The sequence below is a fragment of the Schistocerca nitens genome, chromosome 2 (assembly GCF_023898315.1).
Source record: "Schistocerca nitens isolate TAMUIC-IGC-003100 chromosome 2, iqSchNite1.1, whole genome shotgun sequence".
NCBI lineage: Eukaryota > Metazoa > Arthropoda > Insecta > Orthoptera > Acrididae > Schistocerca > Schistocerca nitens.
Genome location: NC_064615.1, coordinates 367,139,055 through 367,165,263, shown reverse-complemented (window position 1 = coordinate 367,165,263; position 26,209 = coordinate 367,139,055). Strand labels below are relative to the sequence as shown.

General features: G+C 49.5%; 26 non-coding genes across 26 annotated transcripts; 17 read left to right on the top strand and 9 right to left on the bottom strand.

Annotated features, from left to right (window-relative positions):
• The first annotated feature begins 1,386 nt into the window (after positions 1-1,386).
• On the top strand, positions 1,387-1,458 carry Trnap-ugg (transfer RNA proline (anticodon UGG)). The gene has a single exon. It is a non-coding gene; the product is annotated as a tRNA-Pro (tRNA).
• A 602-nt stretch (positions 1,459-2,060) lies between these two features.
• Trnav-uac (transfer RNA valine (anticodon UAC)) lies at positions 2,061-2,133 on the bottom strand. The gene has a single exon. It is a non-coding gene; the product is annotated as a tRNA-Val (tRNA).
• Positions 2,134-2,368: 235 nt separating this feature from the next.
• On the top strand, positions 2,369-2,440 carry Trnap-cgg (transfer RNA proline (anticodon CGG)). The gene has a single exon. It is a non-coding gene; the product is annotated as a tRNA-Pro (tRNA).
• A 1,856-nt stretch (positions 2,441-4,296) lies between these two features.
• Positions 4,297-4,368, top strand: Trnap-ugg (transfer RNA proline (anticodon UGG)). Its single transcript has one exon. It is a non-coding gene; the product is annotated as a tRNA-Pro (tRNA).
• A 605-nt stretch (positions 4,369-4,973) lies between these two features.
• On the bottom strand, positions 4,974-5,046 carry Trnav-uac (transfer RNA valine (anticodon UAC)). The gene has a single exon. It is a non-coding gene; the product is annotated as a tRNA-Val (tRNA).
• Positions 5,047-5,281: 235 nt separating this feature from the next.
• On the top strand, positions 5,282-5,353 carry Trnap-cgg (transfer RNA proline (anticodon CGG)). Its single transcript has one exon. It is a non-coding gene; the product is annotated as a tRNA-Pro (tRNA).
• A 1,866-nt stretch (positions 5,354-7,219) lies between these two features.
• Trnap-ugg (transfer RNA proline (anticodon UGG)) lies at positions 7,220-7,291 on the top strand. The gene has a single exon. It is a non-coding gene; the product is annotated as a tRNA-Pro (tRNA).
• Positions 7,292-7,893: 602 nt separating this feature from the next.
• On the bottom strand, positions 7,894-7,966 carry Trnav-uac (transfer RNA valine (anticodon UAC)). The gene has a single exon. It is a non-coding gene; the product is annotated as a tRNA-Val (tRNA).
• A 235-nt stretch (positions 7,967-8,201) lies between these two features.
• Positions 8,202-8,273, top strand: Trnap-cgg (transfer RNA proline (anticodon CGG)). Its single transcript has one exon. It is a non-coding gene; the product is annotated as a tRNA-Pro (tRNA).
• Positions 8,274-10,139: 1,866 nt separating this feature from the next.
• Positions 10,140-10,211, top strand: Trnap-ugg (transfer RNA proline (anticodon UGG)). Its single transcript has one exon. It is a non-coding gene; the product is annotated as a tRNA-Pro (tRNA).
• A 602-nt stretch (positions 10,212-10,813) lies between these two features.
• Positions 10,814-10,886, bottom strand: Trnav-uac (transfer RNA valine (anticodon UAC)). Its single transcript has one exon. It is a non-coding gene; the product is annotated as a tRNA-Val (tRNA).
• Positions 10,887-11,121: 235 nt separating this feature from the next.
• On the top strand, positions 11,122-11,193 carry Trnap-cgg (transfer RNA proline (anticodon CGG)). The gene has a single exon. It is a non-coding gene; the product is annotated as a tRNA-Pro (tRNA).
• A 1,847-nt stretch (positions 11,194-13,040) lies between these two features.
• On the top strand, positions 13,041-13,112 carry Trnap-ugg (transfer RNA proline (anticodon UGG)). Its single transcript has one exon. It is a non-coding gene; the product is annotated as a tRNA-Pro (tRNA).
• Positions 13,113-13,714: 602 nt separating this feature from the next.
• Positions 13,715-13,787, bottom strand: Trnav-uac (transfer RNA valine (anticodon UAC)). The gene has a single exon. It is a non-coding gene; the product is annotated as a tRNA-Val (tRNA).
• Positions 13,788-14,022: 235 nt separating this feature from the next.
• Trnap-cgg (transfer RNA proline (anticodon CGG)) lies at positions 14,023-14,094 on the top strand. Its single transcript has one exon. It is a non-coding gene; the product is annotated as a tRNA-Pro (tRNA).
• A 1,869-nt stretch (positions 14,095-15,963) lies between these two features.
• On the top strand, positions 15,964-16,035 carry Trnap-ugg (transfer RNA proline (anticodon UGG)). Its single transcript has one exon. It is a non-coding gene; the product is annotated as a tRNA-Pro (tRNA).
• A 602-nt stretch (positions 16,036-16,637) lies between these two features.
• Trnav-uac (transfer RNA valine (anticodon UAC)) lies at positions 16,638-16,710 on the bottom strand. Its single transcript has one exon. It is a non-coding gene; the product is annotated as a tRNA-Val (tRNA).
• Positions 16,711-16,945: 235 nt separating this feature from the next.
• On the top strand, positions 16,946-17,017 carry Trnap-cgg (transfer RNA proline (anticodon CGG)). Its single transcript has one exon. It is a non-coding gene; the product is annotated as a tRNA-Pro (tRNA).
• A 2,215-nt stretch (positions 17,018-19,232) lies between these two features.
• On the top strand, positions 19,233-19,304 carry Trnap-ugg (transfer RNA proline (anticodon UGG)). The gene has a single exon. It is a non-coding gene; the product is annotated as a tRNA-Pro (tRNA).
• Positions 19,305-19,906: 602 nt separating this feature from the next.
• Trnav-uac (transfer RNA valine (anticodon UAC)) lies at positions 19,907-19,979 on the bottom strand. The gene has a single exon. It is a non-coding gene; the product is annotated as a tRNA-Val (tRNA).
• A 235-nt stretch (positions 19,980-20,214) lies between these two features.
• Trnap-cgg (transfer RNA proline (anticodon CGG)) lies at positions 20,215-20,286 on the top strand. The gene has a single exon. It is a non-coding gene; the product is annotated as a tRNA-Pro (tRNA).
• A 2,215-nt stretch (positions 20,287-22,501) lies between these two features.
• Trnap-ugg (transfer RNA proline (anticodon UGG)) lies at positions 22,502-22,573 on the top strand. Its single transcript has one exon. It is a non-coding gene; the product is annotated as a tRNA-Pro (tRNA).
• Positions 22,574-23,175: 602 nt separating this feature from the next.
• Positions 23,176-23,248, bottom strand: Trnav-uac (transfer RNA valine (anticodon UAC)). The gene has a single exon. It is a non-coding gene; the product is annotated as a tRNA-Val (tRNA).
• Positions 23,249-23,483: 235 nt separating this feature from the next.
• On the top strand, positions 23,484-23,555 carry Trnap-cgg (transfer RNA proline (anticodon CGG)). Its single transcript has one exon. It is a non-coding gene; the product is annotated as a tRNA-Pro (tRNA).
• A 1,851-nt stretch (positions 23,556-25,406) lies between these two features.
• On the top strand, positions 25,407-25,478 carry Trnap-ugg (transfer RNA proline (anticodon UGG)). The gene has a single exon. It is a non-coding gene; the product is annotated as a tRNA-Pro (tRNA).
• A 602-nt stretch (positions 25,479-26,080) lies between these two features.
• Positions 26,081-26,153, bottom strand: Trnav-uac (transfer RNA valine (anticodon UAC)). Its single transcript has one exon. It is a non-coding gene; the product is annotated as a tRNA-Val (tRNA).
• Between the last annotated feature and the right edge of the window lie 56 nt (positions 26,154-26,209).

The following is a 26,209-nucleotide window of genomic DNA, read 5'->3' as shown; positions in this document are numbered from 1 at the left end:
CATCTGCTGCTCTTTCTTTCCTTACGAGATACCGTCGATTCGCGCAGTCGTTATTGCAAAAGATGTCACCAGAGGCGATCGCTTCGTTAGCGGCACGGCGCCTGGGCTCGGCGGCAGCTCTACATGGAGGCACCAGCAGCCCCAGCCCCTCCAGGCCGCCGCCGGCGCCACAGCGCAAGGAGTCGGCGCCCGCCCTGCAATGCCCCCTGTCGTTGCACATTCCACCCGCCTTTTATCCTCTCCATGTCTGACTCACTACCCTAAATGACGCTGCAGTCGACGTGCTTATTACTATCGCTTTTGGAAGAACCAAGGCGCAGTATTCTAGTGACGAACCGGTATTGCAAATTTGGATTAAGTAAAAATTTATTGTGTGGTCGAGCGACACCCCCGTCTCGCTCTTCCTAGATGATCGCTGCTGCGCGGAGTAACTCCTAGCGCGCCGATGGCTTCAGAGTTGGTCTTCTCGAAGTTTTGCTTTTGCACTGCATTCCGCAATCTTATAGTTACGTGCTTCGGTTTCCCGACGTTCTTGTGTTTAGTGCGTTCGGCTTCTCTTAACCCTTAGCCACCGCTTGCCGAAATTTCCACACTGTCATCTGTCGATCTGCAGAGCTCGATGAAAGTACCGCGGCCGTTCCTGAGCTCGTGAAACGGCCGAATCTGTAGTTGTTTCCAGATCTCTCCCACACAACGGCCTCCCGGAAGCTTGGATTACAGGAGTACGCCACTACTCCCAGCCGCTGAATTACCTTTGAAGCAGAATGACATGAGCTACACGCAGCTCCGATTTTTTTTTTTTTTTTTTTTTTTTTTTTTTTTTTTTTTTTGGTGTCTGACCTACTTTGAAAGATTTTGTAGTCGATTTACTTACCACTATCGCTGTTGGAAGGAGGAAACCACGTGATAATCACACAGTATTCTAGAGACGATCAGGTAATGAAAATTTAGAATAAGTAAAACAGTATCAAAAGAAGTTGTGTGGTGGAGCGGCACATGCAATTCACGCTTCCTAGATGATCGTTGCTGCATAGAATAATTCTTTTGTCTGTGGCGTCTTCAGTATTCGTCTTCTGGAAGTTTTGCTTGCAGTATATTCTTCAATATTTTCATTATGAGTTGGTGCTTGCTTTCCCGATGTTATTTTGTTTAGTGCATTCGCCTTCTCTTAACCCTGAGAAACCACATACGGAAACTGAGGCACTGCCGGCTGTTCATAAGCAGAGTTCGATGAAGTTATTTCGCTTTTTATTCGGCGCCTTTAATATTCTTCTCATCAGTGGTGAGTGCTGCCTGCAGAAAGCGCTTATCTTGCGAATTCACGTGAAAGTTTGTGTTCCCTGGGAGATGCACTACTTGTGATTAGCTTGAGTGGTGCGGGCAGGTGGCTCGTTGGTCTAGGGGTATGATTCCTGCTTTGGGTGCAGGAGGTCCCAGGTTCAAATCCCGGACGAGCCCTGCCATTTTGACCGTGCTGAAGAGTAGGTGGAACTCAGTCCCGGTTGCAGCTCCTCAATGAAGAGTAAGACGCCTGTTATATCACGTGGATATAACAAGAATCCGGCACCAGTAAAGTACGTAGGTGGAATTCGGTAGAAAGGCAGACGGTAATTTTTCTTGCAACGGAAAACAAGGTTGTCTTTGCGGAATATGTGCACCGTGAGTGGAGATTCAGCTTGATTGTGCGACAGTCTACCTTCATCTTACTAGCGACGGCAACAACCAATGGGTGGGACGTAAGACTGAGCGTGGCTAAGAGTTTCTCATTATTAGTTACCTTCACACTTTGTCACAGCCGTGACAAGGCGAGTAGCGCGAGCTCAGGATAGCCAGTAGGAAGCGCACCTGAAGTAGCCCTGAAGAACCGGGTTGTATATTTTGCCAGCCATAATGGAGCTAGGGGCGTTCTCAGTTACCAAATACCGGTGCAATAAGAGAGCAACAGTATTTGACAGTAAAATGACGCCCTATCCATCTAGAATATGACATTGATTGTCTCTGCATACGCATCCGTGAGGTCATCCCGGAAATGAAATCCGATATACGGATTAAAATTGTTGTGTTCCCGCCCGGGATCGAACCGGGGACCTTCTGCGTGTAAAGCAGACGTGATAACCGCTACACCACGGAAACGACGGTTCGTCTGATGTGCCACCCGGAGACTCGTGGTAGCAACAGTTTTCCTTCTGTGTTAGCAAGGGCATCGGCTACGAGCTCCCTCCGATTCGTGAGGTTCCTATAGTACAAGAAGTCGATGAAAACAATCCAACCGCGACAGCCAGAGAGAACGCTGGGTGAGCTGCAGCCGTACATGGTGAGACCATCAACGGTGGCGTCATTCACATGCAGTGTGTTTTCGGAACGAACAGGCTCGTTGGTCTAGGGGTATGATTCCTGCTTCGGGTGCAGGAGGTCCCGGGTTCAAATCCCGGACGAGCCCTTGCGTTTTGTACAACGGTGTGCTAACAAACCGCATGGCGGCGGCTGTTTCGCGCATTTCCAGGCCTCCAAGTCAGCGCTAAATCCGACAACCAGTTCTGAAACAGTTTCATTTGAGCCATGTGCACCCTGCTGGTGGAACGTTTGAAGTTGATTTAAATGGTCACAGTAGAGATCGTAGCAAGTGTCTTGCTGAGTGCGACGAAAACTTGTTTCCGCCCGCAATCGAACCGGGGACCTTGTGCGTGTTAGGCAGACGTTATAACCGCTACACCACGGAAACTGCTACGCTCTGCCCTCCACATGTGATACAACTTGTAGGACGATCGCCATTGTGGCGTAAAAATCACTTTGCGGAAACGCACAATGCCGGTATTTCGCATTCGTGTGAAACAATCGACAGCACCCTTGACTGCCTGAATGCCATGTCGAATAAGAGCTCAAGAAGTCATCGGAAACGCTCGAGGGAGAGTCCTCAGCAGCATCTGCTGCTCTTTCTTTCCTTACGAGATACCGTCGATTCGCGCAGTCGTTATTGCAAAAGATGTCACCAGAGGCGATCGCTTCGTTAGCGGCACGGCGCCTGGGCTCGGCGGCAGCTCTACATGGAGGCACCAGCAGCCCCAGCCCCTCCAGGCCGCCGCCGGCGCCACAGCGCAAGGAGTCGGCGCCCGCCCTGCAATGCCCCCTGTCGTTGCACATTCCACCCGCCTTTTATCCTCTCCATGTCTGACTCACTACCCTAAATGACGCTGCAGTCGACGTGCTTATTACTATCGCTTTTGGAAGAACCAAGGCGCAGTATTCTAGTGACGAACCGGTATTGCAAATTTGGATTAAGTAAAAATTTATTGTGTGGTCGAGCGACACCCCCGTCTCGCTCTTCCTAGATGATCGCTGCTGCGCGGAGTAACTCCTAGCGCGCCGATGGCTTCAGAGTTGGTCTTCTCGAAGTTTTGCTTTTGCACTGCATTCCGCAATCTTATAGTTACGTGCTTCGGTTTCCCGACGTTCTTGTGTTTAGTGCGTTCGGCTTCTCTTAACCCTTAGCCACCGCTTGCCGAAATTTCCACACTGTCATCTGTCGATCTGCAGAGCTCGATGAAAGTACCGCGGCCGTTCCTGAGCTCGTGAAACGGCCGAATCTGTAGTTGTTTCCAGATCTCTCCCACACAACGGCCTCCCGGAAGCTTGGATTACAGGAGTACGCCACTACTCCCAGCCGCTGAATTACCTTTGAAGCAGAATGACATGAGCTACACGCAGCTCCGATTTTTTTTTTTTTTTTTTTTTTTTTTTTTGGTGTCTGACCTACTTTGAAAGATTTTGTAGTCGATTTACTTACCACTATCGCTGTTGGAAGGAGGAAACCACGTGATAATCACACAGTATTCTAGAGACGATCAGGTAATGAAAATTTAGAATAAGTAAAACAGTATCAAAAGAAGTTGTGTGGTGGAGCGGCACATGCAATTCACGCTTCCTAGATGATCGTTGCTGCATAGAATAATTCTTTTGTCTGTGGCGTCTTCAGTATTCGTCTTCTGGAAGTTTTGCTTGCAGTATATTCTTCAATATTTTCATTATGAGTTGGTGCTTGCTTTCCCGATGTTATTTTGTTTAGTGCATTCGCCTTCTCTTAACCCTGAGAAACCACATACGGAAACTGAGGCACTGCCGGCTGTTCATAAGCAGAGTTCGATGAAGTTATTTCGCTTTTTATTCGGCGCCTTTAATATTCTTCTCATCAGTGGTGAGTGCTGCCTGCAGAAAGCGCTTATCTTGCGAATTCACGTGAAAGTTTGTGTTCCCTGGGAGATGCACTACTTGTGATTAGCTTGAGTGGTGCGGGCAGGTGGCTCGTTGGTCTAGGGGTATGATTCCTGCTTTGGGTGCAGGAGGTCCCGGGTTCAAATCCCGGACGAGCCCTGCCATTTTGACCGTGCTGAAGAGTAGGTGGAACTCAGTCCCGGTTGCAGCTCCTCAATGAAGAGTAGTAAGACGCCTGTTATATCACGTGGATATAACAAGAATCCGGCACCAGTAAAGTACGTAGGTGGAATTCGGTAGAAAGGCAGACGGTAATTTTTCTTGCAACGGAAAACAAGGTTGTCTTTGCGGAATATGTGCACCGTGAGTGGAGATTCAGCTTGATTGTGCGACAGTCTACCTTCATCTTACTAGCGACGGCAACAACCAATGGGTGGGACGTAAGACTGAGCGTGGCTAAGAGTTTCTCATTATTAGTTACCTTCACACTTTGTCACAGCCGTGACAAGGCGAGTAGCGCGAGCTCAGGATAGCCAGTAGGAAGCGCACCTGAAGTAGCCCTGAAGAACCGGGTTGTATATTTTGCCAGCCATAATGGAGCTAGGGGCGTTCTCAGTTACCAAATACCGGTGCAATAAGAGAGCAACAGTATTTGACAGTAAAATGACGCCCTATCCATCTAGAATATGACATTGATTGTCTCTGCATACGCATCCGTGAGGTCATCCCGGAAATGAAATCCGATATACGGATTAAAATTGTTGTGTTCCCGCCCGGGATCGAACCGGGGACCTTCTGCGTGTAAAGCAGACGTGATAACCGCTACACCACGGAAACGACGGTTCGTCTGATGTGCCACCCGGAGACTCGTGGTAGCAACAGTTTTCCTTCTGTGTTAGCAAGGGCATCGGCTACGAGCTCCCTCCGATTCGTGAGGTTCCTATAGTACAAGAAGTCGATGAAAACAATCCAACCGCGACAGCCAGAGAGAACGCTGGGTGAGCTGCAGCCGTACATGGTGAGACCATCATCGGTGGCGTCATTCACATGCAGTGTGTTTTCGGAACGAACAGGCTCGTTGGTCTAGGGGTATGATTCCTGCTTCGGGTGCAGGAGGTCCCGGGTTCAAATCCCGGACGAGCCCTTGCGTTTTGTACAACGGTGTGCTAACAAACCGCATGGCGGCGGCTGTTTCGCGCATTTCCAGGCCTCCAAGTCAGCGCTAAATCCGACAACCAGTTCTGAAACAGTTTCATTTGAGCCATGTGCACCCTGCTGGTGGAACGTTTGAAGTTGATTTAAATGGTCACAGTAGAGATCGTAGCAAGTGTCTTGCTGAGTGCGACGAAAACTTGTTTCCGCCCGCAATCGAACCGGGGACCTTGTGCGTGTTAGGCAGACGTTATAACCGCTACACCACGGAAACTGCTACGCTCTGCCCTCCACATGTGATACAACTTGTAGGACGATCGCCATTGTGGCGTAAAAATCACTTTGCGGAAACGCACAATGCCGGTATTTCGCATTCGTGTGAAACAATCGACAGCACCCTTGACTGCCTGAATGCCATGTCGAATAAGAGCTCAAGAAGTCATCGGAAACGCTCGAGGGAGAGTCCTCAGCAGCATCTGCTGCTCTTTCTTTCCTTACGAGATACCGTCGATTCGCGCAGTCGTTATTGCAAAAGATGTCACCAGAGGCGATCGCTTCGTTAGCGGCACGGCGCCTGGGCTCGGCGGCAGCTCTACATGGAGGCACCAGCAGCCCCAGCCCCTCCAGGCCGCCGCCGGCGCCACAGCGCAAGGAGTCGGCGCCCGCCCTGCAATGCCCCCTGTCGTTGCACATTCCACCCGCCTTTTATCCTCTCCATGTCTGACTCACTACCCTAAATGACGCTGCAGTCGACGTGCTTATTACTATCGCTTTTGGAAGAACCAAGGCGCAGTATTCTAGTGACGAACCGGTATTGCAAATTTGGATTAAGTAAAAATTTATTGTGTGGTCGAGCGACACCCCCGTCTCGCTCTTCCTAGATGATCGCTGCTGCGCGGAGTAACTCCTAGCGCGCCGATGGCTTCAGAGTTGGTCTTCTCGAAGTTTTGCTTTTGCACTGCATTCCGCAATCTTATAGTTACGTGCTTCGGTTTCCCGACGTTCTTGTGTTTAGTGCGTTCGGCTTCTCTTAACCCTTAGCCACCGCTTGCCGAAATTTCCACACTGTCATCTGTCGATCTGCAGAGCTCGATGAAAGTACCGCGGCCGTTCCTGAGCTCGTGAAACGGCCGAATCTGTAGTTGTTTCCAGATCTCTCCCACACAACGGCCTCCCGGAAGCTTGGATTACAGGAGTACGCCACTACTCCCAGCCGCTGAATTACCTTTGAAGCAGAATGACATGAGCTACACGCAGCTCCGATTTTTTTTTTTTTTTTTTTTTTTTTTTTTTTTTTTTTTTGGTGTCTGACCTACTTTGAAAGATTTTGTAGTCGATTTACTTACCACTATCGCTGTTGGAAGGAGGAAACCACGTGATAATCACACAGTATTCTAGAGACGATCAGGTAATGAAAATTTAGAATAAGTAAAACAGTATCAAAAGAAGTTGTGTGGTGGAGCGGCACATGCAATTCACGCTTCCTAGATGATCGTTGCTGCATAGAATAATTCTTTTGTCTGTGGCGTCTTCAGTATTCGTCTTCTGGAAGTTTTGCTTGCAGTATATTCTTCAATATTTTCATTATGAGTTGGTGCTTGCTTTCCCGATGTTATTTTGTTTAGTGCATTCGCCTTCTCTTAACCCTGAGAAACCACATACGGAAACTGAGGCACTGCCGGCTGTTCATAAGCAGAGTTCGATGAAGTTATTTCGCTTTTTATTCGGCGCCTTTAATATTCTTCTCATCAGTGGTGAGTGCTGCCTGCAGAAAGCGCTTATCTTGCGAATTCACGTGAAAGTTTGTGTTCCCTGGGAGATGCACTACTTGTGATTAGCTTGAGTGGTGCGGGCAGGTGGCTCGTTGGTCTAGGGGTATGATTCCTGCTTTGGGTGCAGGAGGTCCCAGGTTCAAATCCCGGACGAGCCCTGCCATTTTGACCGTGCTGAAGAGTAGGTGGAACTCAGTCCCGGTTGCAGCTCCTCAATGAAGAGTAAGACGCCTGTTATATCACGTGGATATAACAAGAATCCGGCACCAGTAAAGTACGTAGGTGGAATTCGGTAGAAAGGCAGACGGTAATTTTTCTTGCAACGGAAAACAAGGTTGTCTTTGCGGAATATGTGCACCGTGAGTGGAGATTCAGCTTGATTGTGCGACAGTCTACCTTCATCTTACTAGCGACGGCAACAACCAATGGGTGGGACGTAAGACTGAGCGTGGCTAAGAGTTTCTCATTATTAGTTACCTTCACACTTTGTCACAGCCGTGACAAGGCGAGTAGCGCGAGCTCAGGATAGCCAGTAGGAAGCGCACCTGAAGTAGCCCTGAAGAACCGGGTTGTATATTTTGCCAGCCATAATGGAGCTAGGGGCGTTCTCAGTTACCAAATACCGGTGCAATAAGAGAGCAACAGTATTTGACAGTAAAATGACGCCCTATCCATCTAGAATATGACATTGATTGTCTCTGCATACGCATCCGTGAGGTCATCCCGGAAATGAAATCCGATATACGGATTAAAATTGTTGTGTTCCCGCCCGGGATCGAACCGGGGACCTTCTGCGTGTAAAGCAGACGTGATAACCGCTACACCACGGAAACGACGGTTCGTCTGATGTGCCACCCGGAGACTCGTGGTAGCAACAGTTTTCCTTCTGTGTTAGCAAGGGCATCGGCTACGAGCTCCCTCCGATTCGTGAGGTTCCTATAGTACAAGAAGTCGATGAAAACAATCCAACCGCGACAGCCAGAGAGAACGCTGGGTGAGCTGCAGCCGTACATGGTGAGACCATCAACGGTGGCGTCATTCACATGCAGTGTGTTTTCGGAACGAACAGGCTCGTTGGTCTAGGGGTATGATTCCTGCTTCGGGTGCAGGAGGTCCCGGGTTCAAATCCCGGACGAGCCCTTGCGTTTTGTACAACGGTGTGCTAACAAACCGCATGGCGGCGGCTGTTTCGCGCATTTCCAGGCCTCCAAGTCAGCGCTAAATCCGACAACCAGTTCTGAAACAGTTTCATTTGAGCCATGTGCACCCTGCTGGTGGAACGTTTGAAGTTGATTTAAATGGTCACAGTAGAGATCGTAGCAAGTGTCTTGCTGAGTGCGACGAAAACTTGTTTCCGCCCGCAATCGAACCGGGGACCTTGTGCGTGTTAGGCAGACGTTATAACCGCTACACCACGGAAACTGCTACGCTCTGCCCTCCACATGTGATACAACTTGTAGGACGATCGCCATTGTGGCGTAAAAATCACTTTGCGGAAACGCACAATGCCGGTATTTCGCATTCGTGTGAAACAATCGACAGCACCCTTGACTGCCTGAATGCCATGTCGAATAAGAGCTCAAGAAGTCATCGGAAACGCTCGAGGGAGAGTCCTCAGCAGCATCTGCTGCTCTTTCTTTCCTTACGAGATACCGTCGATTCGCGCAGTCGTTATTGCAAAAGATGTCACCAGAGGCGATCGCTTCGTTAGCGGCACGGCGCCTGGGCTCGGCGGCAGCTCTACATGGAGGCACCAGCAGCCCCAGCCCCTCCAGGCCGCCGCCGGCGCCACAGCGCAAGGAGTCGGCGCCCGCCCTGCAATGCCCCCTGTCGTTGCACATTCCACCCGCCTTTTATCCTCTCCATGTCTGACTCACTACCCTAAATGACGCTGCAGTCGACGTGCTTATTACTATCGCTTTTGGAAGAACCAAGGCGCAGTATTCTAGTGACGAACCGGTATTGCAAATTTGGATTAAGTAAAAATTTATTGTGTGGTCGAGCGACACCCCCGTCTCGCTCTTCCTAGATGATCGCTGCTGCGCGGAGTAACTCCTAGCGCGCCGATGGCTTCAGAGTTGGTCTTCTCGAAGTTTTGCTTTTGCACTGCATTCCGCAATCTTATAGTTACGTGCTTCGGTTTCCCGACGTTCTTGTGTTTAGTGCGTTCGGCTTCTCTTAACCCTTAGCCACCGCTTGCCGAAATTTCCACACTGTCATCTGTCGATCTGCAGAGCTCGATGAAAGTACCGCGGCCGTTCCTGAGCTCGTGAAACGGCCGAATCTGTAGTTGTTTCCAGATCTCTCCCACACAACGGCCTCCCGGAAGCTTGGATTACAGGAGTACGCCACTACTCCCAGCCGCTGAATTACCTTTGAAGCAGAATGACATGAGCTACACGCAGCTCCGATTTTTTTTTTTTTTTTTTTTTTTTTTTTTTTTTTTTTTTTTGTTGTCACCTACTTTGAAAGATTTTGTAGTCGATTTACTTACCACTATCGCTGTTGGAAGGAGGAAACCACGTGATAATCACACAGTATTCTAGAGACGATCAGGTAATGAAAATTTAGAATAAGTAAAACAGTATCAAAAGAAGTTGTGTGGTGGAGCGGCACATGCAATTCACGCTTCCTAGATGATCGTTGCTGCATAGAATAATTCTTTTGTCTGTGGCGTCTTCAGTATTCGTCTTCTGGAAGTTTTGCTTGCAGTATATTCTTCAATATTTTCATTATGAGTTGGTGCTTGCTTTCCCGATGTTATTTTGTTTAGTGCATTCGCCTTCTCTTAACCCTGAGAAACCACATACGGAAACTGAGGCACTGCCGGCTGTTCATAAGCAGAGTTCGATGAAGTTATTTCGCTTTTTATTCGGCGCCTTTAATATTCTTCTCATCAGTGGTGAGTGCTGCCTGCAGAAAGCGCTTATCTTGCGAATTCACGTGAAAGTTTGTGTTCCCTGGGAGATGCACTACTTGTGATTAGCTTGAGTGGTGCGGGCAGGTGGCTCGTTGGTCTAGGGGTATGATTCCTGCTTTGGGTGCAGGAGGTCCCGGGTTCAAATCCCGGACGAGCCCTGCCATTTTGACCGTGCTGAAGAGTAGGTGGAACTCAGTCCCGAGTGCAGCTCCTCAATGAAGAGTAAGACGCCTGTTATATCACGTGGATATAACAAGAATCCGGCACCAGTAAAGTACGTAGGTGGAATTCGGTAGAAAGGCAGACGGTAATTTTTCTTGCAACGGAAAACAAGGTTGTCTTTGCGGAATATGTGCACCGTGAGTGGAGATTCAGCTTGATTGTGCGACAGTCTACCTTCATCTTACTAGCGACGGCAACAACCAATGGGTGGGACGTAAGACTGAGCGTGGCTAAGAGTTTCTCATTATTAGTTACCTTCACACTTTGTCACAGCCGTGACAAGGCGAGTAGCGCGAGCTCAGGATAGCCAGTAGGAAGCGCACCTGAAGTAGCCCTGAAGAACCGGGTTGTATATTTTGCCAGCCATAATGGAGCTAGGGGCGTTCTCAGTTACCAAATACCGGTGCAATAAGAGAGCAACAGTATTTGACAGTAAAATGACGCCCTATCCATCTAGAATATGACATTGATTGTCTCTGCATACGCATCCGTGAGGTCATCCCGGAAATGAAATCCGATATACGGATTAAAATTGTTGTGTTCCCGCCCGGGATCGAACCGGGGACCTTCTGCGTGTAAAGCAGACGTGATAACCGCTACACCACGGAAACGACGGTTCGTCTGATGTGCCACCCGGAGACTCGTGGTAGCAACAGTTTTCCTTCTGTGTTAGCAAGGGCATCGGCTACGAGCTCCCTCCGATTCGTGAGGTTCCTATAGTACAAGAAGTCGATGAAAACAATCCAACCGCGACAGCCAGAGAGAACGCTGGGTGAGCTGCAGCCGTACATGGTGAGACCATCATCGGTGGCGTCATTCACATGCAGTGTGTTTTCGGAACGAACAGGCTCGTTGGTCTAGGGGTATGATTCCTGCTTCGGGTGCAGGAGGTCCCGGGTTCAAATCCCGGACGAGCCCTTGCGTTTTGTACAACGGTGTGCTAACAAACCGCATGGCGGCGGCTGTTTCGCGCATTTCCAGGCCTCCAAGTCAGCGCTAAATCCGACAACCAGTTCTGAAACAGTTTCATTTGAGCCATGTGCACCCTGCTGGTGGAACGTTTGAAGTTGATTTAAATGGTCACAGTAGAGATCGTAGCAAGTGTCTTGCTGAGTGCGACGAAAACTTGTTTCCGCCCGCAATCGAACCGGGGACCTTGTGCGTGTTAGGCAGACGTTATAACCGCTACACCACGGAAACTGCTACGCTCTGCCCTCCACATGTGATACAACTTGTAGGACGATCGCCATTGTGGCGTAAAAATCACTTTGCGGAAACGCACAATGCCGGTATTTCGCATTCGTGTGAAACAATCGACAGCACCCTTGACTGCCTGAATGCCATGTCGAATAAGAGCTCAAGAAGTCATCGGAAACGCTCGAGGGAGAGTCCTCAGCAGCATCTGCTGCTCTTTCTTTCCTTACGAGATACCGTCGATTCGCGCAGTCGTTATTGCAAAAGATGTCACCAAAGGCGATCGCTTCGTTAGCGGCACGGCGCCTGGGCTCGGCGGCAGCTCTACATGGAGGCACCAGCAGCCCCAGCCCCTCCAGGCCGCCGCCGGCGCCACAGCGCAAGGAGTCGGCGCCCGCCCTGCAATGCCCCCTGTCGTTGCACATTCCACCCGCCTTTTATCCTCTCCATGTCTGACTCACTACCCTAAATGACGCTGCAGTCGACGTGCTTATTACTATCGCTTTTGGAAGAACCAAGGCGCAGTATTCTAGTGACGAACCGGTATTGCAAATTTGGATTAAGTAAAAATTTATTGTGTGGTCGAGCGACACCCCCGTCTCGCTCTTCCTAGATGATCGCTGCTGCGCGGAGTAACTCCTAGCGCGCCGATGGCTTCAGAGTTGGTCTTCTCGAAGTTTTGCTTTTGCACTGCATTCCGCAATCTTATAGTTACGTGCTTCGGTTTCCCGACGTTCTTGTGTTTAGTGCGTTCGGCTTCTCTTAACCCTTAGCCACCGCTTGCCGAAATTTCCACACTGTCATCTGTCGATCTGCAGAGCTCGATGAAAGTACCGCGGCCGTTCCTGAGCTCGTGAAACGGCCGAATCTGTAGTTGTTTCCAGATCTCTCCCACACAACGGCCTCCCGGAAGCTTGGATTACAGGAGTACGCCACTACTCCCAGCCGCTGAATTACCTTTGAAGCAGAATGACATGAGCTACACGCAGCTCCGATTTTTTTTTTTTTTTTTTTTGGTGTCTGACCTACTTTGAAAGATTTTGTAGTCGATTTACTTACCACTATCGCTGTTGGAAGGAGGAAACCACGTGATAATCACACAGTATTCTAGAGACGATCAGGTAATGAAAATTTAGAATAAGTAAAACAGTATCAAAAGAAGTTGTGTGGTGGAGCGGCACATGCAATTCACGCTTCCTAGATGATCGTTGCTGCATAGAATAATTCTTTTGTCTGTGGCGTCTTCAGTATTCGTCTTCTGGAAGTTTTGCTTGCAGTATATTCTTCAATATTTTCATTATGAGTTGGTGCTTGCTTTCCCGATGTTATTTTGTTTAGTGCATTCGCCTTCTCTTAACCCTGAGAAACCACATACGGAAACTGAGGCACTGCCGGCTGTTCATAAGCAGAGTTCGATGAAGTTATTTCGCTTTTTATTCGGCGCCTTTAATATTCTTCTCATCAGTGGTGAGTGCTGCCTGCAGAAAGCGCTTATCTTGCGAATTCACGTGAAAGTTTGTGTTCCCTGGGAGATGCACTACTTGTGATTAGCTTGAGTGGTGCGGGCAGGTGGCTCGTTGGTCTAGGGGTATGATTCCTGCTTTGGGTGCAGGAGGTCCCGGGTTCAAATCCCGGACGAGCCCTGCCATTTTGACCGTGCTGAAGAGTAGGTGGAACTCAGTCCCGGTTGCAGCTCCTCAATGAAGAGTAAGACGCCTGTTATATCACGTGGATATAACAAGAATCCGGCACCAGTAAAGTACGTAGGTGGAATTCGGTAGAAAGGCAGACGGTAATTTTTCTTGCAACGGAAAACAAGGTTGTCTTTGCGGAATATGTGCACCGTGAGTGGAGATTCAGCTTGATTGTGCGACAGTCTACCTTCATCTTACTAGCGACGGCAACAACCAATGGGTGGGACGTAAGACTGAGCGTGGCTAAGAGTTTCTCATTATTAGTTACCTTCACACTTTGTCACAGCCGTGACAAGGCGAGTAGCGCGAGCTCAGGATAGCCAGTAGGAAGCGCACCTGAAGTAGCCCTGAAGAACCGGGTTGTATATTTTGCCAGCCATAATGGAGCTAGGGGCGTTCTCAGTTACCAAATACCGGTGCAATAAGAGAGCAACAGTATTTGACAGTAAAATGACGCCCTATCCATCTAGAATATGACATTGATTGTCTCTGCATACGCATCCGTGAGGTCATCCCGGAAATGAAATCCGATATACGGATTAAAATTGTTGTGTTCCCGCCCGGGATCGAACCGGGGACCTTCTGCGTGTAAAGCAGACGTGATAACCGCTACACCACGGAAACGACGGTTCGTCTGATGTGCCACCCGGAGACTCGTGGTAGCAACAGTTTTCCTTCTGTGTTAGCAAGGGCATCGGCTACGAGCTCCCTCCGATTCGTGAGGTTCCTATAGTACAAGAAGTCGATGAAAACAATCCAACCGCGACAGCCAGAGAGAACGCTGGGTGAGCTGCAGCCGTACATGGTGAGACCATCAACGGTGGCGTCATTCACATGCAGTGTGTTTTCGGAACGAACAGGCTCGTTGGTCTAGGGGTATGATTCCTGCTTCGGGTGCAGGAGGTCCCGGGTTCAAATCCCGGACGAGCCCTTGCGTTTTGTACAACGGTGTGCTAACAAACCGCATGGCGGCGGCTGTTTCGCGCATTTCCAGGCCTCCAAGTCAGCGCTAAATCCGACAACCAGTTCTGAAACAGTTTCATTTGAGCCATGTGCACCCTGCTGGTGGAACGTTTGAAGTTGATTTAAATGGTCACAGTAGAGATCGTAGCAAGTGTCTTGCTGAGTGCGACGAAAACTTGTTTCCGCCCGCAATCGAACCGGGGACCTTGTGCGTGTTAGGCAGACGTTATAACCGCTACACCACGGAAACTGCTACGCTCTGCCCTCCACATGTGATACAACTTGTAGGACGATCGCCATTGTGGCGTAAAAATCACTTTGCGGAAACGCACAATGCCGGTATTTCGCATTCGTGTGAAACAATCGACAGCACCCTTGACTGCCTGAATGCCATGTCGAATAAGAGCTCAAGAAGTCATCGGAAACGCTCGAGGGAGAGTCCTCAGCAGCATCTGCTGCTCTTTCTTTCCTTACGAGATACCGTCGATTCGCGCAGTCGTTATTGCAAAAGATGTCACCAGAGGCGATCGCTTCGTTAGCGGCACGGCGCCTGGGCTCGGCGGCAGCTCTACATGGAGGCACCAGCAGCCCCAGCCCCTCCAGGCCGCCGCCGGCGCCACAGCGCAAGGAGTCGGCGCCCGCCCTGCAATGCCCCCTGTCGTTGCACATTCCACCCGCCTTTTATCCTCTCCATGTCTGACTCACTACCCTAAATGACGCTGCAGTCGACGTGCTTATTACTATCGCTTTTGGAAGAACCAAGGCGCAGTATTCTAGTGACGAACCGGTATTGCAAATTTGGATTAAGTAAAAATTTATTGTGTGGTCGAGCGACACCCCCGTCTCGCTCTTCCTAGATGATCGCTGCTGCGCGGAGTAACTCCTAGCGCGCCGATGGCTTCAGAGTTGGTCTTCTCGAAGTTTTGCTTTTGCACTGCATTCCGCAATCTTATAGTTACGTGCTTCGGTTTCCCGACGTTCTTGTGTTTAGTGCGTTCGGCTTCTCTTAACCCTTAGCCACCGCTTGCCGAAATTTCCACACTGTCATCTGTCGATCTGCAGAGCTCGATGAAAGTACCGCGGCCGTTCCTGAGCTCGTGAAACGGCCGAATCTGTAGTTGTTTCCAGATCTCTCCCACACAACGGCCTCCCGGAAGCTTGGATTACAGGAGTACGCCACTACTCCCAGCCGCTGAATTACCTTTGAAGCAGAATGACATGAGCTACACGCAGCTCCGATTTTTTTTTTTTTTTTTTTTTTTTTTTTTTTTTTTTTTTTTTGGTGTCTGACCTACTTTGAAAGATTTTGTAGTCGATTTACTTACCACTATCGCTGTTGGAAGGAGGAAACCACGTGATAATCACACAGTATTCTAGAGACGATCAGGTAATGAAAATTTAGAATAAGTAAAACAGTATCAAAAGAAGTTGTGTGGTGGAGCGGCACATGCAATTCACGCTTCCTAGATGATCGTTGCTGCATAGAATAATTCTTTTGTCTGTGGCGTCTTCAGTATTCGTCTTCTGGAAGTTTTGCTTGCAGTATATTCTTCAATATTTTCATTATGAGTTGGTGCTTGCTTTCCCGATGTTATTTTGTTTAGTGCATTCGCCTTCTCTTAACCCTGAGAAACCACATACGGAAACTGAGGCACTGCCGGCTGTTCATAAACAGAGTTCGATGAAGTTATTTCGCTTTTTATTCGGCGCCTTTAATATTCTTCTCATCAGTGGTGAGTGCTGCCTGCAGAAAGCGCTTATCTTGCGAATTCACGTGAAAGTTTGTGTTCCCTGGGAGATGCACTACTTGTGATTAGCTTGAGTGGTGCGGGCAGGTGGCTCGTTGGTCTAGGGGTATGATTCCTGCTTTGGGTGCAGGAGGTCCCAGGTTCAAATCCCGGACGAGCCCTGCCATTTTGACCGTGCTGAAGAGTAGGTGGAACTCAGTCCCGGTTGCAGCTCCTCAATGAAGTGTAAGACGCCTGTTATATCACGTGGATATAACAAGAATCCGGCACCAGTAAAGTACGTAGGTGGAATTCGGTAGAAAGGCAGACGGTAATTTTTCTTGCAACGGAAAACAAGGTTGTCTTTGCGGAATATGTGCACCGTGAGTGGAGATTCAGCTTGATTGTGCGACAGTCTACCTTCATCTTACTAGCGACGGCAACAACCAATGGGTGGGACGTAAGACTGAGCGTGGCTAAGAGTTTCTCATTATTAGTTACCTTCACACTTTGTCACAGCCGTGACAAGGCGAGTAGCGCGAGCTCAGGATAGCCAGTAGGAAGCGCACCTGAAGTAGCCCTGAAGAACCGGGTTGTATATTTTGCCAGCCATAATGGAGCTAGGGGCGTTCTCAGTTACCAAATACCGGTGCAATAAGAGAGCAACAGTATTTGACAGTAAAATGACGCCCTATCCATCTAGAATATGACATTGATTGTCTCTGCATACGCATCCGTGAGGTCATCCCGGAAATGAAATCCGATATACGGATTAAAATTGTTGTGTTCCCGCCCGGGATCGAACCGGGGACCTTCTGCGTGTAAAGCAGACGTGATAACCGCTACACCACGGAAACGACGGTTCGTCTGATGTGCCACCCGGAGACTCGTGGTAGCAACAGTTTTCCTTCTGTGTTAGCAAGGGCATCGGCTACGAGCTCCCTCCGATTCGTGAGGTTCCTATAGTACAAGAAGTCGATGAAAACAATCCAACCGCGACAGCCAGAGAGAACGCTGGGTGAGCTGCAGCCGTACATGGTGAGACCATCATCGGTGGCGTCATTCACATGCAGTGTGTTTTCGGAACGAACAGGCTCGTTGGTCTAGGGGTATGATTCCTGCTTCGGGTGCAGGAGGTCCCGGGTTCAAATCCCGGACGAGCCCTTGCGTTTTGTACAACGGTGTGCTAACAAACCGCATGGCGGCGGCTGTTTCGCGCATTTCCAGGCCTCCAAGTCAGCGCTAAATCCGACAACCAGTTCTGAAACAGTTTCATTTGAGCCATGTGCACCCTGCTGGTGGAACGTTTGAAGTTGATTTAAATGGTCACAGTAGAGATCGTAGCAAGTGTCTTGCTGAGTGCGACGAAAACTTGTTTCCGCCCGCAATCGAACCGGGGACCTTGTGCGTGTTAGGCAGACGTTATAACCGCTACACCACGGAAACTGCTACGCTCTGCCCTCCACATGTGATACAACTTGTAGGACGATCGCCATTGTGGCGTAAAAATCACTTTGCGGAAACGCACAATGCCGGTATTTCGCATTCGTGTGAAACAATCGACAGCACCCTTGACTGCCTGAATGCCATGTCGAATAAGAGCTCAAGAAGTCATCGGAAACGCTCGAGGGAGAGTCCTCAGCAGCATCTGCTGCTCTTTCTTTCCTTACGAGATACCGTCGATTCGCGCAGTCGTTATTGCAAAAGATGTCACCAAAGGCGATCGCTTCGTTAGCGGCACGGCGCCTGGGCTCGGCGGAAACGCACAATGCCGGTATTTCGCATTCGTGTGAAACAATCGACAGCACCCTTGACTGCCTGAATGCCATGTCGAATAAGAGCTCAAGAAGTCATCGGAAACGCTCGAGGGAGAGTCCTCAGCAGCATCTGCTGCTCTTTCTTTCCTTACGAGATACCGTCGATTCGCGCAGTCGTTATTGCAAAAGATGTCACCAAAGGCGATCGCTTCGTTAGCGGCACGGCGCCTGGGCTCGAGGGAGAGTCCTCAGCAGCATCTGCTGCTCTTTCTTTCCTTACGAGATACCGTCGATTCGCGCAGTCGTTATTGCAAAAGATGTCACCAAAGGCGATCGCTTCGTTAGCGGCACGGCGCCTGGGCTCGGCGGCAGCTCTACATGGAGGCACCAGCAGCCCCAGCCCCTCCAGGCCGCCGCCGGCGCCACAGCGCAAGGAGTCGGCGCCCGCCCTGCAATGCCCCCTGTCGTTGCACATTCCACCCGCCTTTTATCCTCTCCATGTCTGACTCACTACCCTAAATGACGCTGCAGTCGACGTGCTTATTACTATCGCTTTTGGAAGAACCAAGGCGCAGTATTCTAGTGACGAACCGGTATTGCAAATTTGGATTAAGTAAAAATTTATTGTGTGGTCGAGCGACACCCCCGTCTCGCTCTTCCTAGATGATCGCTGCTGCGCGGAGTAACTCCTAGCGCGCCGATGGCTTCAGAGTTGGTCTTCTCGAAGTTTTGCTTTTGCACTGCATTCCGCAATCTTATAGTTACGTGCTTCGGTTTCCCGACGTTCTTGTGTTTAGTGCGTTCGGCTTCTCTTAACCCTTAGCCACCGCTTGCCGAAATTTCCACACTGTCATCTGTCGATCTGCAGAGCTCGATGAAAGTACCGCGGCCGTTCCTGAGCTCGTGAAACGGCCGAATCTGTAGTTGTTTCCAGATCTCTCCCACACAACGGCCTCCCGGAAGCTTGGATTACAGGAGTACGCCACTACTCCCAGCCGCTGAATTACCTTTGAAGCAGAATGACATGAGCTACACGCAGCTCCGATTTTTTTTTTTTTTTTTTTTTGGTGTCTGACCTACTTTGAAAGATTTTGTAGTCGATTTACTTACCACTATCGCTGTTGGAAGGAGGAAACCACGTGATAATCACACAGTATTCTAGAGACGATCAGGTAATGAAAATTTAGAATAAGTAAAACAGTATCAAAAGAAGTTGTGTGGTGGAGCGGCACATGCAATTCACGCTTCCTAGATGATCGTTGCTGCATAGAATAATTCTTTTGTCTGTGGCGTCTTCAGTATTCGTCTTCTGGAAGTTTTGCTTGCAGTATATTCTTCAATATTTTCATTATGAGTTGGTGCTTGCTTTCCCGATGTTATTTTGTTTAGTGCATTCGCCTTCTCTTAACCCTGAGAAACCACATACGGAAACTGAGGCACTGCCGGCTGTTCATAAACAGAGTTCGATGAAGTTATTTCGCTTTTTATTCGGCGCCTTTAATATTCTTCTCATCAGTGGTGAGTGCTGCCTGCAGAAAGCGCTTATCTTGCGAATTCACGTGAAAGTTTGTGTTCCCTGGGAGATGCACTACTTGTGATTAGCTTGAGTGGTGCGGGCAGGTGGCTCGTTGGTCTAGGGGTATGATTCCTGCTTTGGGTGCAGGAGGTCCCAGGTTCAAATCCCGGACGAGCCCTGCCATTTTGACCGTGCTGAAGAGTAGGTGGAACTCAGTCCCGGTTGCAGCTCCTCAATGAAGTGTAAGACGCCTGTTATATCACGTGGATATAACAAGAATCCGGCACCAGTAAAGTACGTAGGTGGAATTCGGTAGAAAGGCAGACGGTAATTTTTCTTGCAACGGAAAACAAGGTTGTCTTTGCGGAATATGTGCACCGTGAGTGGAGATTCAGCTTGATTGTGCGACAGTCTACCTTCATCTTACTAGCGACGGCAACAACCAATGGGTGGGACGTAAGACTGAGCGTGGCTAAGAGTTTCTCATTATTAGTTACCTTCACACTTTGTCACAGCCGTGACAAGGCGAGTAGCGCGAGCTCAGGATAGCCAGTAGGAAGCGCACCTGAAGTAGCCCTGAAGAACCGGGTTGTATATTTTGCCAGCCATAATGGAGCTAGGGGCGTTCTCAGTTACCAAATACCGGTGCAATAAGAGAGCAACAGTATTTGACAGTAAAATGACGCCCTATCCATCTAGAATATGACATTGATTGTCTCTGCATACGCATCCGTGAGGTCATCCCGGAAATGAAATCCGATATACGGATTAAAATTGTTGTGTTCCCGCCCGGGATCGAACCGGGGACCTTCTGCGTGTAAAGCAGACGTGATAACCGCTACACCACGGAAACGACGGTTCGTCTGATGTGCCACCCGGAGACTCGTGGTAGCAACAGTTTTCCTTCTGTGTTAGCAAGGGCATCGGCTACGAGCTCCCTCCGATTCGTGAGGTTCCTATAGTACAAGAAGTCGATGAAAACAATCCAACCGCGACAGCCAGAGAGAACGCTGGGTGAGCTGCAGCCGTACATGGTGAGACCATCATCGGTGGCGTCATTCACATGCAGTGTGTTTTCGGAACGAACAGGCTCGTTGGTCTAGGGGTATGATTCCTGCTTCGGGTGCAGGAGGTCCCGGGTTCAAATCCCGGACGAGCCCTTGCGTTTTGTACAACGGTGTGCTAACAAACCGCATGGCGGCGGCTGTTTCGCGCATTTCCAGGCCTCCAAGTCAGCGCTAAATCCGACAACCAGTTCTGAAACAGTTTCATTTGAGCCATGTGCACCCTGCTGGTGGAACGTTTGAAGTTGATTTAAATGGTCACAGTAGAGATCGTAGCAAGTGTCTTGCTGAGTGCGACGAAAACTTGTTTCCGCCCGCAATCGAACCGGGGACCTTGTGCGTGTTAGGCAGACGTTATAACCGCTACACCACGGAAACTGCTACGCTCTGCCCTCCACATGTGATACAACTTGTAGGACGATCGCCATTGTGGCGTAAAAATCACTTTGCGGAAACGCACAATGCCGGTATTTCGCATTCGTGTGAAACAATCGACAGCACCCTTGACTGCCTGAATGCCATGTCGAATAAGAGCTCAAGAAGTCATCGGAAACGCTCGAGGGAGAGTCCTCAGCAGCATCTGCTGCTCTTTCTTTCCTTACGAGATACCGTCGATTCGCGCAGTCGTTATTGCAAAAGATGTCACCAAAGGCGATCGCTTCGTTAGCGGCACGGCGCCTGGGCTCGGCGGAAACGCACAATGCCGGTATTTCGCATTCGTGTGAAACAATCGACAGCACCCTTGACTGCCTGAATGCCATGTCGAATAAGAGCTCAAGAAGTCATCGGAAACGCTCGAGGGAGAGTCCTCAGCAGCATCTGCTGCTCTTTCTTTCCTTACGAGATACCGTCGATTCGCGCAGTCGTTATTGCAAAAGATGTCACCAAAGGCGATCGCTTCGTTAGCGGCACGGCGCCTGGGCTCGAGGGAGAGTCCTCAGCAGCATCTGCTGCTCTTTCTTTCCTTACGAGATACCGTCGATTCGCGCAGTCGTTATTGCAAAAGATGTCACCAAAGGCGATCGCTTCGTTAGCGGCACGGCGCCTGGGCTCGGCGGCAGCTCTACATGGAGGCACCAGCAGCCCCAGCCCCTCCAGGCCGCCGCCGGCGCCACAGCGCAAGGAGTCGGCGCCCGCCCTGCAATGCCCCCTGTCGTTGCACATTCCACCCGCCTTTTATCCTCTCCATGTCTGACTCACTACCCTAAATGACGCTGCAGTCGACGTGCTTATTACTATCGCTTTTGGAAGAACCAAGGCGCAGTATTCTAGTGACGAACCGGTATTGCAAATTTGGATTAAGTAAAAATTTATTGTGTGGTCGAGCGACACCCCCGTCTCGCTCTTCCTAGATGATCGCTGCTGCGCGGAGTAACTCCTAGCGCGCCGATGGCTTCAGAGTTGGTCTTCTCGAAGTTTTGCTTTTGCACTGCATTCCGCAATCTTATAGTTACGTGCTTCGGTTTCCCGACGTTCTTGTGTTTAGTGCGTTCGGCTTCTCTTAACCCTTAGCCACCGCTTGCCGAAATTTCCACACTGTCATCTGTCGATCTGCAGAGCTCGATGAAAGTACCGCGGCCGTTCCTGAGCTCGTGAAACGGCCGAATCTGTAGTTGTTTCCAGATCTCTCCCACACAACGGCCTCCCGGAAGCTTGGATTACAGGAGTACGCCACTACTCCCAGCCGCTGAATTACCTTTGAAGCAGAATGACATGAGCTACACGCAGCTCCGATTTTTTTTTTTTTTTTTTTTTGGTGTCTGACCTACTTTGAAAGATTTTGTAGTCGATTTACTTACCACTATCGCTGTTGGAAGGAGGAAACCACGTGATAATCACACAGTATTCTAGAGACGATCAGGTAATGAAAATTTAGAATAAGTAAAACAGTATCAAAAGAAGTTGTGTGGTGGAGCGGCACATGCAATTCACGCTTCCTAGATGATCGTTGCTGCATAGAATAATTCTTTTGTCTGTGGCGTCTTCAGTATTCGTCTTCTGGAAGTTTTGCTTGCAGTATATTCTTCAATATTTTCATTATGAGTTGGTGCTTGCTTTCCCGATGTTATTTTGTTTAGTGCATTCGCCTTCTCTTAACCCTGAGAAACCACATACGGAAACTGAGGCACTGCCGGCTGTTCATAAGCAGAGTTCGATGAAGTTATTTCGCTTTTTATTCGGCGCCTTTAATATTCTTCTCATCAGTGGTGAGTGCTGCCTGCAGAAAGCGCTTATCTTGCGAATTCACGTGAAAGTTTGTGTTCCCTGGGAGATGCACTACTTGTGATTAGCTTGAGTGGTGCGGGCAGGTGGCTCGTTGGTCTAGGGGTATGATTCCTGCTTTGGGTGCAGGAGGTCCCGGGTTCAAATCCCGGACGAGCCCTGCCATTTTGACCGTGCTGAAGAGTAGGTGGAACTCAGTCCCGGTTGCAGCTCCTCAATGAAGAGTAAGACGCCTGTTATATCACGTGGATATAACAAGAATCCGGCACCAGTAAAGTACGTAGGTGGAATTCGGTAGAAAGGCAGACGGTAATTTTTCTTGCAACGGAAAACAAGGTTGTCTTTGCGGAATATGTGCACCGTGAGTGGAGATTCAGCTTGATTGTGCGACAGTCTACCTTCATCTTACTAGCGACGGCAACAACCAATGGGTGGGACGTAAGACTGAGCGTGGCTAAGAGTTTCTCATTATTAGTTACCTTCACACTTTGTCACAGCCGTGACAAGGCGAGTAGCGCGAGCTCAGGATAGCCAGTAGGAAGCGCACCTGAAGTAGCCCTGAAGAACCGGGTTGTATATTTTGCCAGCCATAATGGAGCTAGGGGCGTTCTCAGTTACCAAATACCGGTGCAATAAGAGAGCAACAGTATTTGACAGTAAAATGACGCCCTATCCATCTAGAATATGACATTGATTGTCTCTGCATACGCATCCGTGAGGTCATCCCGGAAATGAAATCCGATATACGGATTAAAATTGTTGTGTTCCCGCCCGGGATCGAACCGGGGACCTTCTGCGTGTAAAGCAGACGTGATAACCGCTACACCACGGAAACGACGGTTCGTCTGATGTGCCACCCGGAGACTCGTGGTAGCAACAGTTTTCCTTCTGTGTTAGCAAGGGCATCGGCTACGAGCTCCCTCCGATTCGTGAGGTTCCTATAGTACAAGAAGTCGATGAAAACAATCCAACCGCGACAGCCAGAGAGAACGCTGGGTGAGCTGCAGCCGTACATGTTGAGACCATCAACGGTGGCGTCATTCACATGCAGTGTGTTTTCGGAACGAACAGGCTCGTTGGTCTAGGGGTATGATTCCTGCTTCGGGTGCAGGAGGTCCCGCGTTCAAATCCCGGACGAGCCCTTGCGTTTTGTACAACGGTGTGCTAACAAACCGCATGGCGGCGGCTGTTTCGCGCATTTCCAGGCCTCCAAGTCAGCGCTAAATCCGACAACCAGTTCTGAAACAGTTTCATTTGAGCCATGTGCACCCTGCTGGTGGAACGTTTGAAGTTGATTTAAATGGTCACAGTAGAGATCGTAGCAAGTGTCTTGCTGAGTGCGACGAAAACTTGTTTCCGCCCGCAATCGAACCGGGGACCTTGTGCGTGTTAGGCAGACGTTATAACCGCTACACCACGGAAACTGCTACGCTCTGCCCTCCACATGTGATACAACTTGTAGGACGATCGCCATTGTGGCGTAAAAATCACTTTGCGGAAACGCACAATGCCGGTATTTCGCATTCGTGTGAAACAATCGACAGCACCCTTGACTGCCTGAATGCCATGTCGAATAAGAGCTCAAGAAGTCATCGGAAACGCTCGAGGGAGAGTCCTCAGCAGCATCTGCTGCTCTTTCTTTCCTTACGAGATACCGTCGATTCGCGCAGTCGTTATTGCAAAAGATGTCACCAGAGGCGATCGCTTCGTTAGCGGCACGGCGCCTGGGCTCGGCGGCAGCTCTACATGGAGGCACCAGCAGCCCCAGCCCCTCCAGGCCGCCGCCGGCGCCACAGCGCAAGGAGTCGGCGCCCGCCCTGCAATGCCCCCTGTCGTTGCACATTCCACCCGCCTTTTATCCTCTCCATGTCTGACTCACTACCCTAAATGACGCTGCAGTCGACGTGCTTATTACTATCGCTTTTGGAAGAACCAAGGCGCAGTATTCTAGTGACGAACCGGTATTGCAAATTTGGATTAAGTAAAAATTTATTGTGTGGTCGAGCGACACCCCCGTCTCGCTCTTCCTAGATGATCGCTGCTGCGCGGAGTAACTCCTAGCGCGCCGATGGCTTCAGAGTTGGTCTTCTCGAAGTTTTGCTTTTGCACTGCATTCCGCAATCTTATAGTTACGTGCTTCGGTTTCCCGACGTTCTTGTGTTTAGTGCGTTCGGCTTCTCTTAACCCTTAGCCACCGCTTGCCGAAATTTCCACACTGTCATCTGTCGATCTGCAGAGCTCGATGAAAGTACCGCGGCCGTTCCTGAGCTCGTGAAACGGCCGAATCTGTAGTTGTTTCCAGATCTCTCCCACACAACGGCCTCCCGGAAGCTTGGATTACAGGAGTACGCCACTACTCCCAGCCGCTGAATTACCTTTGAAGCAGAATGACATGAGCTACACGCAGCTCCGATTTTTTTTTTTTTTTTTTTTTTTTGGTGTCTGACCTACTTTGAAAGATTTTGTAGTCGATTTACTTACCACTATCGCTGTTGGAAGGAGGAAACCACGTGATAATCACACAGTATTCTAGAGACGATCAGGTAATGAAAATTTAGAATAAGTAAAACAGTATCAAAAGAAGTTGTGTGGTGGAGCGGCACATGCAATTCACGCTTCCTAGATGATCGTTGCTGCATAGAATAATTCTTTTGTCTGTGGCGTCTTCAGTATTCGTCTTCTGGAAGTTTTGCTTGCAGTATATTCTTCAATATTTTCATTATGAGTTGGTGCTTGCTTTCCCGATGTTATTTTGTTTAGTGCATTCGCCTTCTCTTAACCCTGAGAAACCACATACGGAAACTGAGGCACTGCCGGCTGTTCATAAGCAGAGTTCGATGAAGTTATTTCGCTTTTTATTCGGCGCCTTTAATATTCTTCTCATCAGTGGTGAGTGCTGCCTGCAGAAAGCGCTTATCTTGCGAATTCACGTGAAAGTTTGTGTTCCCTGGGAGATGCACTACTTGTGATTAGCTTGAGTGGTGCGGGCAGGTGGCTCGTTGGTCTAGGGGTATGATTCCTGCTTTGGGTGCAGGAGGTTCCGGGTTCAAATCCCGGACGAGCCCTGCCATTTTGACCGTGCTGAAGAGTAGGTGGAACTCAGTCCCGGTTGCAGCTCCTCAATGAAGAGTAAGACGCCTGTTATATCACGTGGATATAACAAGAATCCGGCACCAGTAAAGTACGTAGGTGGAATTCGGTAGAAAGGCAGACGGTAATTTTTCTTGCAACGGAAAACAAGGTTGTCTTTGCGGAATATGTGCACCGTGAGTGGAGATTCAGCTTGATTGTGCGACAGTCTACCTTCATCTTACTAGCGACGGCAACAACCAATGGGTGGGACGTAAGACTGAGCGTGGCTAAGAGTTTCTCATTATTAGTTACCTTCACACTTTGTCACAGCCGTGACAAGGCGAGTAGCGCGAGCTCAGGATAGCCAGTAGGAAGCGCACCTGAAGTAGCCCTGAAGAACCGGGTTGTATATTTTGCCAGCCATAATGGAGCTAGGGGCGTTCTCAGTTACCAAATACCGGTGCAATAAGAGAGCAACAGTATTTGACAGTAAAATGACGCCCTATCCATCTAGAATATGACATTGATTGTCTCTGCATACGCATCCGTGAGGTCATCCCGGAAATGAAATCCGATATACGGATTAAAATTGTTGTGTTCCCGCCCGGGATCGAACCGGGGACCTTCTGCGTGTAAAGCAGACGTGATAACCGCTACACCACGGAAACGACGGTTCGTCTGATGTGCCACCCGGAGACTCGTGGTAGCAACAGTTTTCCTTCTG